General features: G+C 42.5%; 1 protein-coding gene across 4 annotated transcripts in view; it reads right to left on the bottom strand.

Annotated features, from left to right (window-relative positions):
• LOC126336441 (histone acetyltransferase KAT6B) overlaps positions 1–12,063 on the bottom strand; it is a 241,790-nt gene that overhangs the window by 168,888 nt on the left and 60,839 nt on the right. The gene's annotated exons all lie outside the window — the stretch shown is intronic.

Raw genomic sequence — 12,063 nt, 5'->3', positions numbered from 1 at the left:
CCTTGTCTGAATTAGTTTTTGTACACAATTCGCTCGTCTTCAGAAACGCTTTTCTAGCAACTGCCATTCCACATTTTATACACTCTCTGCTTTGGCCACCATTATTTTACTCAAGAAATAGGAAAACGTCTGTTTTTAGCGTGTCGCTTCGTAATATAATTCCCTCAGCACTGACTTTCCTAGTTCTGTTTTTGTAAATATTCATCCTATGTCCTCCTTCCAAGACACTGTTCATTTCGTTCAACTGCGCGGCCAAGTGCTTTGCTGCCTCTGACAGATTTACAATGTATCGGCAAACCGGAAAGTTTTTATTTCCTCTCCCTACATTTAATTCCCTTCCCAAATATTTCCTTCCTTTTTATTCAAATTTTCTAACCTATCTATCCGGTTAAAGGATCTCAAGTTCCATGCTCCTCTCCAGTCACAGATACCCCTCCTCCTCCGTGGTTGCACCAACGGTACGGCTCTCTGTATCGTCGTGGTATGCGAACTACACCACCTTGGCAATGCCTGTGATTCATGTGCTGAATTAGAAATGCATGTAATGAGAATTCATTCGACAAAAGAAAGGACCAATTATTTAGCAGACGTCCCTACGCCAACGGCAAGGTACGAAAAGAGCAAAAGTAACGAAAACAAAAGGAACAGGAACGCTGTTAAATACAATACCTAACTGCCAAGTAAACAACAACAACACGCAGAATTATATAGAAGTATGTTTTGGGGATCGAGAAATGATATAATAAACATTTCACGAGAAAAAATTGAAAACAAAAATAAGACGTAAATACGCGTGACGGCTACATAATACGCACTTTGAACACCCGTAGTAACAGCTGGTACTTCATTATGGAGTGGGATACTAAATAAACTGTGCGCGGAGACCAGTACATACTGATGTTTATATCACTGTCCGCTTTGTGTACCCCAGAAAAAAATCCTGAAGACCCTAACAGTGACGATTAAAATTATTTGATAGTTGACGTCTGTCAATTGCCACCCGACATGGGCTGTTGGCTACAACTCCGTTCTGGGTGACACAAAAAGACGGCGAACAGTTCACGAATTCTGTTAATGTGTAACGCGGAGATATGCTAGAGTGGCCGCGGCGAAGACGTTGGAAACGCGAAATGTTCTGTCCACAGCTGATTTTAGATAACCAATAACTGAATTATGGCTGACAACGTGTTTTGTAGCCCTGATTTAAACTCATATCCTAAGCTAACCGCAACCTCGTGATGTGAAATGTATCCGAGAAAACGGCGGTCAACAATCTAAGGCAGAACTAAAATCACGTTCGCTTCGTTCATAGCGATTAAAACTATCTTCCTCGTGCAAACCAAAGACGGAAAAATTCAGTTTAGGAGCTAAAGGCAAATTGTAGTTTCTAGCTATCATTGCTTACCTGAAATTATACTCACAATGGTTACACTAGCTGCCGCTTTAAGAAATTGCAAACGAAAAATGAAAGACAAGAAGAAAACAGCAAAAAAGTCCAATCCATAATGAAAATAACGTGACGAAGGATTATATTTAAAAAATAGCGTTCAAACCAATTAAATGAATAACAGTAATAATCAAACTCTTTTGATTAGATTTATAAATGAAAAAATTCGCTACATTTGATGAGATTCGAACCTACAACCTTCTACACTAGGTTAAGTAGTTAAGTTTGTGACTGTGGTGAGCCTGTCGCAAAGGTGTATAAAATTTGGTTTCGGCGACGCTTATCTAATGTGAGCCGACCTCTGCGATTATGTCATGTAACGCTGAATCGCATCCTGTACGGATGTAACCATTAATGTTTGGTTAGTGCTGTGTATGAAATGTGATGTTTCATTAGCATAGTTGTGCCTACGTGTTGTTTTTTTGTAGTTATCAATTGCGATGAAATATGAAATAAAAATGCCTGATCCATGATATGGGATCCAAACACATCAAGAAAGAAAACCGGTCAAGGAATTGAAAGTTAACTGACAAAATCTTGTGGCACTTTGACAACGGCGAAAGATTCGGGCGCGACATTGAGCGCTTTGATTGGAGGAAAGAAACCAGCTCCAACGCGTAAAGAGTAAACTATCAAGTAATTTAGTCGGACTATTATCAATTTAAGTACAGAAATTATTGCACGAGCTAACTTCATTGTACAGGCAATGTGAGAGAATTTTGAGCCTAATGAAAAATAGGGTGGAGGGGAATCAGAGGAGCACTTGTTGCGCTCTGTGCCGCGCCTACCTCTCGCGGTTTTCCTGGCACGGACAACAGCTCATGGTACACGAGCTGTTGGGTCAAGCGGCGTGATTGAGCTGCCAGTGTGGATACGGAGGGAGAGCGGGGAGGGGGAGCGCGACACAGATCGGCGCGGGCCGCGTGACTTGCACATCCTGCTGGCGTGTGCTATCGCGCGCCGCCCATCGCCGCGAACCAACCGCGGTCGCGTCCACGTCACGAAGCCTAGGTCAGTACCCGACGCGGCGCCGCATCTCGCCTGGCGCACTACTGCCGCTGCTTCAGCGGTGCCGTCGTCCTGCTTTGTACTTAATGCGGGACAGACTCTGTAACTGCTGGAAGCAATGCAACGACCGCACTGTGTGTTCCTTGCTTTACGTAATGAAATGGTGTACTTTTAAAATGACGTCCGTCTTGTAGATGCGTGTTGTTTTGACGCTTTAATATTATTCTAGAAACAGTGGCTGTATCAGTACATCTACTACGAATTGTTACTAAAATAAATGTCTCGCTACGTTCCAGATTAAAGTAATCCAAAAATCGGGAGATTCAGTTTTCAAGATCGGGAGATTTGAATGATCAATAAACCCCGGCTCATTTTCAATATAATAAAGACAACAGATGTCTTTCCCAATGACGTCTCAAAGCTATATATGAGCTATAAAAACGCAAATATTTTCGCTAGAACGACCCAAAATGTAGATTCGAAAATAAGGAGAAAACAGTTGCTTACCTATGGCGGACTGGTGCGTGGTGCACAAAAACATGATGTAAGAAACAGTTAACCTACCACCTATTTCCGCTACCATTTGAACTTCAGTTTGTTATAGTGGCCCATCACGCTAATATGTCATTTCCTCTTCTAACACCGAATTCCGGATTTTTCTTCATTTTGCTTTTATTTATTAAATTAACATTTTCTCGCAGCTTTTTTTTGTTTCCACGTGTTTTGAAACCTTTTTAATTTCTTTCTACCAAGCGATACACAATGTCACATCAGCGAAAAGTACAAAATGTTAACGATGGACCTTACACAGACTTAATAATACACGGCAACTCTTCCCTATACTGCTTAAAGAGAGCAACATTACATTTGTTTCACCATAATGAGATCACCGAATCAAAAAACAATAAATGAATATGACAAATACGACGTTCGTAAAGTAACTGCCGGCTGTTGTGGCCGAGCGGTTCTACGCGCTTCAGTCTGGAACCGCGCGACCGCTACGGTCGCAGGTTCGAATCCTGCCTTGGGCATGGATGTGTGTTTGTTAGGCAAGTAGTTCTAAATTCTCGGGGACTGTTGACCTCAGATGTTAAGTCCCATAGTGCTCAGAGCCATTTGAACCATTTGAAGTAACTGCTTACACAAAAATAAAACTCTGAGGGACCCGGGGAACAAAATAACACGTTCACCATCCATTCAAAAACTTTATACCTATTATAAAAACACTTAACAACAAGCGACTTCACTTAAGCACAATGACAGCACAGAAAAAAGTATAAACAGAGCACAACACTGAGCAATACGAGCAAGCATTAGCAACAAAATGCACAGGAATTAGGAAAAATAACAACCCATAAAGAGGTCGCTCGCCCTTCTTGATTTCTGTTAACTTCCGACCACTGCCTAAAACAATGAAACGGTGAATTTTCAAAACAAAACTATTAGGTTTGACAATATTTATCCACAAATCGGCAGAAATAATGGAATAATCGGGAGATAGGAGCTTAAGTGGAAAAGAGGGAGATCCCGCCTAAATTGGAAGTATGGTGGTGGGTTCGAAAGCACTAGAATTACTTAATATCTCAATCTGCGCCACATGTGTTTCGTCGTACGTGAGGTTACGACAGAGAGAGGCGGTCTCTAAAATTAGTGAACCGTGTTTCGTGAGAACAACGTCGCCTTTTTGCAATGTTTTCCGTTTAAAGTTCAAAAGGCTCTGAGCACTTTGGGGCTTAACTTCTGAGGTTATCAGTCCCCTAGAACGTAGAACTAGTTAAACCTAACTAACATAAGGATATCACACACATCCATGCCCGAGGCAGGATTCGAACCTGCGATCGTAGTAGATTAGAGCGTCCTTAAAAGATCGAGTGGTCAAAGTACTAAATAAACAAGCAATATGAACATGTAATGACAGACTGTAGCGCCTAGAACCGCTCGGTCACAGAGTCCGTTAAAGTCCCCCAAGTATATCTTCTACACTTTCGTGGTAGCTATACCATACCATTACAATCATAGCACGGCAGATATGAACTTCCTCAATGTCTACTGCCAGTGCTATGCTACGTAATACGCAGTTGAAACAAAGTGCTTGCTTACCCATCCATACAACAAATGTTAAGTCATTACATGTTCATATTGCTTGTTTATTTAGTACTTTGACCACTCGATCTTTTAAGGACGCTCTAATCTTCCTAAACATTTACCACTAATGCTTGAAGAACATTGTTTACACTCAAGAATGAAAGCAAATTTTGTTCGTAACTTTGATTGCGGAACTGCTGTATCGTTCGTAAGCGGTGACTTCAATGAGACCACACGCCATAAAGACAGTTTCCGATCACAAACTAAAGTCTGTCAGGCGCATCTCCGAATACGCACTATGAGGAGGCAGTAATCTGACACTTGTTACATACACGCAGTTTTCTGAAATGACTACGCCAGAGCTGTGACTCATGCGAATATGAAGCGTAGCTGAATCAACACGCGCGTCACGACCACGCGAATGCACCGCTCGATTAAGTCAACACTCCGCCGTAACCACCACCTGAAATGCAGGAGGATCTGCAACGAATTGACGCATGGTGCAGGGAGTGGCAATTGAATCTCAATGTAGACAAGTGTAATGTGCTGTGAATAGATAAAAAGAAAGATCCTTTATCATTTAGCTACAATATAGCAGGTCAGCAACTGGAAGCAGTTAATTCCATAAAACATCTGGGAGTAGGCATTAGGAGGGAATTAAAATGGAATGACTATATAAAGTCGACTGTCGGTAAAGCAGATGCTGAATATTGCTCACCAGTGTGGGATCCGTACGAGATAGGGTTGATAGAAGAGGTAGAGAAGATCCAATGGAGAACAGCGTGCTTCGTTACAGGATCATTTAGTAATCGCGAAAGCGTTAAGGAGATGATAAACTCCAGTGGAAGACTGAGCAGGAGAGGCGCTCAGCAGCTAGCTCTGTACGGGCTTTTGTTGAAGTTTCGAGAACTTATCTTCTGCGAGGAGTCAAGCAGTATATTGTTCACTCCTACGTATCTCTTGCTAAGAGACCGGATAAAAATCAAAGAGATTGGAGCCTACACAGCGGCATACCGACAATCTTTCTTTCCACTAACAATAAGCGACTGGAATAGAAGGGAGAACCGATACAGGTACTGAAAGTTCCCTCCGCCACATACCATCAGGTGGCTTGCGGAGTATGAATGTAGATGTGGTACGTTCCCCTCCTCACCATGTCGTCGCTACTAGCTAACTACATGCGCACCGCCACAATTAGCGTGTTGAAATTAGACAGCGATGAATGGTTACGCCTGTACGAAGCGACAGAGCGGCACGCCTGGTCTCTTACAGTAATTAGAACGCCTTTATGTTCCCAGCTCCTAGAACGATGAAAGATCGCGACAGTGCGACAGCGTAAATGTGGTAAAAGACAGTTAATCAAACACTTTCAAATGTATTCATTACTTTGATAGAAACGGACTACGCTACTGTTAATAGCGCTTTCAGCTGAAAAGCGTTAATAAACAAAAGTTTGTCGTACAATTATAAAAATAATTAGGGCAGCTGTCAGTAACTTTGGCATACACTAGAGACAATGTTGGTGTTGAAATCACAGCCCATCAGAATGAACAGCTCAACAGAAATCAAGCAGCGAAGAGATTTGTAGATATTCTTTTTCTTTTCTTTTGAGTATTTTGTTCATTCTGCACAAAAGAGTATTCGCAGTTGTTACGAGTGCCTTAAATAAATCACAGCAAGCAGGTCTCATGTTTTTCAGAAAGGGTTTCACACCCAAACAACTTACGTAAGCACTATCTCTAGTTGTTGTTGTTGTTGTTGGTGGTGGTGGTGGTGTTCAGTTCGAAGACTAGTTTTACGTAGCTTTTGATACTAATCTAATCGAGCACGCTCATCATCTCCGAGTAACTACTGCAATTTAAATCCTTCTGAATTTGCTTCCTGTATTTATCTTTCGGTCTCACTCTACAATCCCTTTGCAACCAGACCGCAAATTCCTTGATGCCTCATTAGCTGTCCATCAACCGACCCCTTCTTTCAGTCAAGTTGTGCCGTACATTTCTTTTCACCCCAACTTGATTCAGTACCCTCTCATTGGTTACATTATCTTCAGCATTCTTCTGTAGTGCATCATTTCAAACGGTCCTCCTCCCTTCTTGTTTGAACTGCTTACTGCCCACGTCTCACTTCCACACAAGGCTACACTTCAGACAAATGCCTTGGGATAACACTTCCTTCTCGTGCTTCCCCTGGCTTTGCCTCCACGTGATCGGCATGTTAATCTCGAATTGGCAACGTTAGTAGCCAGATGCCCTTCCAGTCCCCCCCCCCCTCCCCTCCCCCTCCCTTCTTCTTCTTCTTCTCCTCCTCCTCCTCCACAGGCCCGAAGACGACGGAATTTGTGTAGTCAACCTGGCTGCTTCTAGTGTTGTCTAATTTGAACGCGCGAACACGTGCTGCGAAATGTTTGCTGAGGCTGTATGTGGGTATCAGTTCGGTATTCACATGTGGGGAACTACACCAATGGACCGCATTCGGGGTGGCCAGCACACCAGCCTTCGTCGTTAATCCGCCTGACGATTTCGATCCGCGGCCGGCGCGCCTCCCCGGCTCGGAAGCCGCAAGCTAACGGGGCGGGTATCCGGGAGGTTTTCAGAAAATGCTTCCTACCATTTACACTCGATGTTAAATTTCTCTTTATCAGAAATACTTCCCTCGCTGTTGCCAACTAGCATTTTATATCCGATCTTCTCCGGCCAACACCAGTTACTCTACTGCCAATAGCAAAACTTACCTACTACTTCTAGTGTCGATTTCTAATCTGATCTCTGCAGTATCACGTGATGTAAATCGATTATATTCCATTACCGACATTTTACTTTTGTTGACAGTCATCTTATAATCTCAAGACACTATCCATTCCGTTCAGCTGCTGTTCCAGGACGAATAAAGGAAAATTAGAGTTTAACCCCCTGTCGCCAGCGTGTCGGAGCACAAGTCCTCATTTCAAAGGAACCACCCAAGCTTTGCATTATGCACGGAGAACCTGAATCTCGACGACGGGACGGGATTTGAACCGTCGTCATCCCGACTGCGAGTAAAGAGTGTTCTAATAAATTCGCCACCTCGCTCGATAGTTGCTCTTCCAAGTCCTTTGCCGTTATAGAATTGCAACGTTATCAGTAAACTGCAAAGTTTTTATTTCTTGTCTGAACTTTTAATTCCTGTTTCAAATTTCACTTGTATCCTTCGAAATTCTGACTCTGAAGAAAAAACAACTCTCTCTCCTATACAATACGTCACAGAATACTTGTTTCTGACACTAGCAAAGAAACAAACTGTCATTACTTAAATAATTGATGTCCTCATAATATTAACTACTGAGCTTTAAGGTTTTAACCTACTTTTCAAAAGACCGCTCTAGATTTCTTTTTTAAAAAGTACTCATTTAAATATGCCCTCGTTGAAAAATATCCAATTCTTCTCGATTCATGAGTTGAATCAAATTCACCCCTTGATAGAGACTGTAATTCGTTTACACACACGGCGTCTATACACTAAATCCCAGGGATGTTGCTACTCACAGTTCAGCATCGACGTAAGCAACTAGCAATATACGGCAAATCGCCCAAAATAATAGAGAAACACCATTAGACTGCATTAGGTATAGTATCAGACGAAGTATGTATCACTTCTTACTGATCTCTCTATTTGAGGAGATACAGTGAATTTAGCGAACAGTAGGTGTAACACCACACACACAACTGTAATCTGACCATTCATTCATAGTATCATACACCCATCAAAGCATATAAAGTTCGTACTGTTTTCATTAAACAGTTACAGCTACAGTAGCGGCCCACTCTGTGTTCACGACAGACCAGCTAAATGCTGTGTGCCCTTCTTACGTCAGGCACTTTAAATGCAAAGCAGGCAGGTGAGACAGCGAACAAAGGGTCTTGGCCGCAATTAGCCGCATGTTTCAGCAGACTATTCTACCTTCCTGTTGCTCAGTCCAAGACTGCTGCAAACTTTAGGTCACGTAGTTCTCTCTGCAGAAGAAAACTGTCGACAAAGCTGTAAGATTCACGGAGAGTTTGCGCGTTGCTTAGATTACTCCCAAGCTGCACAGCAAATTTGGAAAAAAAATAAATCGAAACACTTCCGCGTGAATTGTCATACTTCCGTTTAATAGTATATTCAGCTTAACAAATTGAGGACAACATGCAAATCGACATTGCTGTAATACTAGACCAACGCAGGTAAAGCACACCAGGAATGGCACCGTGGACTTATGTTGTGGTGATGACAAAAATGACCAAGAAGTTTATGAGAAGAGATTAACTTCGTGCAGATAGAGACGTAATTTACTGGAAATGGGTGTATCTCGAAAAATATTAAACAAATAAACCAGATTTAAACATTCGCTTTTCGATTAACCACTTCAGTATTCACATCAAACATTTTAGTGCAGCCACGAAACCATAGATTTGGAAGGTCAGATTGACGATTTGAATCTCACATATTCCTAACACATATCCAACGATTTAAATTATGCTATATGATTAGCAAATCCTTAAGGGGACTGGGATTCAGTAAATCTGTGGCACAAATGTTTCTTTCACACAACTTTGAAGTAGAATTTACTCATTTCACTAATAAAACTGCCTGTATTTCGTTGGGTGCATGAAGTCATCTTCAAACTGAAGACCGAAAAACCCATTTTATCAGTCATACCCGTGGACCGTTGACAATGGCATAAGGGTAACCTCTGTGTATCGACCAAAAGAATTTTTATTGGCAAGTGTCGAGAATGGCGTTTGTGGGTAAACCATTTTACAAAGAAAATCATAAATAACACACCCTCGTATGGTGAACACTTCTAGTTTGCTGAGAATTGTGCATCTTAACTTCCTTCAGTAAATTATCATGAATAACCAAAAATGCAAAAAGTACTGGACGGTGGCTAAGCAGTGTATGTCGGGACCATCCTGGTAGGTACCATCCTCCTAATAAGATCCTGATACGACAGGCGAAGGGCTTATAGATCTGCCAAATTCGCTGAGCAAAATGTGTTCCTAAATGTTAAAGCAACTAAATTGGCAAAAAATTGTTAAGGACGTCAGGAGAATGTGTGAACTAAGAGTAGGAAACTTATCAATAGATCAATGTACTCTCATATTTGTCACGTTGCATGAGGGACTTCAGATATCAGGACCTGCCACAAGTGAAACATACTTTGCAATGCCTTTCTAAATTTAGTAACAAACCACTCGTCGCATTTCAGTCTAATGTGAGTACCATAAATCGGTCAACTAATGGACATGCTCGACAAGCCGAACCTCGTTAACAGTTTGCGAGAATCCTAGATGACATTTTAAACTCTATCGAGTTCGCTGCGCAGGCTGAACGCCGAGAAAGGAGCCACAAAAAACTGGCAACTCAATTCGTGCACGTGCGCTCTCGAAGGCCTCTGGCGGGCGTCCAGCAATCCCGCGCCTCCATTCCCACGCCCGGAATCCACGTGTATAAAAAAAGAAGTAACGCCTGCACAATGACAGGCGCAAAAACCTTGACTAATTACCGTGCGGCTGCGCTCGTGCCACGCAAACTGCTAACCGAACAAGGGATCAAATAATATTTTACGCTCTTTTTTTTAATCCGTCTGAGTAATTTAGGTAGGGTGTTTGGTTCGTCAATGAAAACCTCAACACTTTTACCAGACAACCGCAAAAATACCACCCGGAAAAAGGGCATAACAAGCGTTTTTGGAGAGAGGGCGATACAGAATTTCGGAAACTTTACAATGTTAGCAATGAAGGAATCTAAACTCAAAACGCAAGAGAATGAACGTCAAACGTTATCACACTTCGTTTATGCGTTAAGAAACAGAGGGAAATCTTTTTTCATGAGTGGGGCCGCAGCCGCTGCAAATTTCTTGAAAGAAGTCGTTTTCCTGTGTTGGCTGTTCTCTTAATTGAAAGACCCTATTTCGTTATTTAGCAGTTAACTAATTGGGCGTAAGCAAACTATTACACAATAAAAACTGTTAGCTTACAGCCATGTATGTGTCCACTTCATTAGTTGTGCTAACGTATTTTAATATCTACTAGTGACTAAACCGGCTCACGGGCCGCACTGCTTCCATTTTACATACTGACTTCACATCTGTGATAGCTGGTTCGTAACTACTATGATTGTGTGAAACTCTTGCTAGAGATATCATCATCATCATAATCCCCCCCCACACACACAGAAGCGTATCAATTTTGTCTTGTAGTTTCATAATGCCCAAGGGGGCGAAATTGACAACGGCGCCCTCTGGATGAAATATATACGGCCCTCACTCGTGCTCTCCGTGCAGTTCGCCGAATGTCTTCGGAGGATGCCTTCCGCAGTCGAAGGCGAAACGTCAGGGGAGAGTCATGTATGTACAACGGAATCTCGGCCCGGAAGTGTCAAGTGATGACAACACCAGCGGCAAAAACCTTCATTCCATGATAGCTAATTTCTAAATAATGACACGAAGTGTTCGTGCAGGAAAAAAATTTCCTTTATACAACATACAGTAAGAATACTATTAGCCTCTATAGCTAAGCTGCAGGCCCAGAGTTACAGCTACACGAAAATCAAAGTCGCAGTTTTGACTCACTGCATATAAAATAATGAAAGGGGAAATGGAATACGTGATTGTGTGTGCGTCACTGAAGTAGGGTGAGTAGAAACTGTGACTACCAAAGTATCTACTCCCTTGAAATAAAATTTTCATATACGCTGCCATCATAATCAGAAGATACTGAAAACAACAATATGGCATTGTTTCATAGAATCAATTTACTTTTCGCTGAGCTTGAGCTTCGCAGGACGAGTGTGTTTTGGCAATTACCGAATGTGCGTGGTCGAGCGGCTCTAGGCGTTACAGTCTAGAGCCGCGCGACCACTACGGTCGCAGGTTCGAATCGTGCCTCGGGCATGGATGTGTGTGATGTCCTTAGGTTAGTTAGGTTTAAGTAGTTCTAAGTCCTAGGGGACTGATGACCTCAGAAGTTAAGCCCCATGGTGCTCAGAGCCATTTGAACCATTTTCTTAAACCGAATGTGCTTCACAATATGGGCCACTCAATTTCGTAGTCCACTATCCGATAAGTCCTTCGTACGAACCTCCCTCTCCTATCAGCTGATTCTACACGCTCATTACGTTTGTAGCAGAGCGTAATTTGCGAGCCGAAATGTCAAAAAGACTGGATGCTGCTGGCCCTACGAGTAAGCCATTTCCTTGCAATCTTCTTCACTGAAGTCCAAGTCTCCTATTCTTACTGCGTCTTGGGTGCAATTGGAAGACCACTATGAAGCAAATATTGTATTACAATTCTGTGGAGGATTTTTATGCCAACTTAGCAACGGACTAACTACCGACTGCAGGAAGACAACGTCATATGCACCTGGCTGTCGTGGTAAAAGCTGGAGGAACTCTGGGCTCGTAATCGTGTAACTGTGCTTTCTCCTTGAGTGGCCGGAGTATGACGTAGAAAGCGAGGCGTAGAGAGCAGTGGACATCTGCCGAGTGGTGAACGGCAGTAACCA

This window comes from Schistocerca gregaria, chromosome 2, assembly GCF_023897955.1.
Source record: "Schistocerca gregaria isolate iqSchGreg1 chromosome 2, iqSchGreg1.2, whole genome shotgun sequence".
Taxonomy (NCBI): Eukaryota; Metazoa; Arthropoda; class Insecta; order Orthoptera; family Acrididae; genus Schistocerca; species Schistocerca gregaria.
The sequence above is the reverse complement of the archived record's forward strand: the minus strand, read 5'-3'. Positions and strand labels throughout refer to the sequence as shown.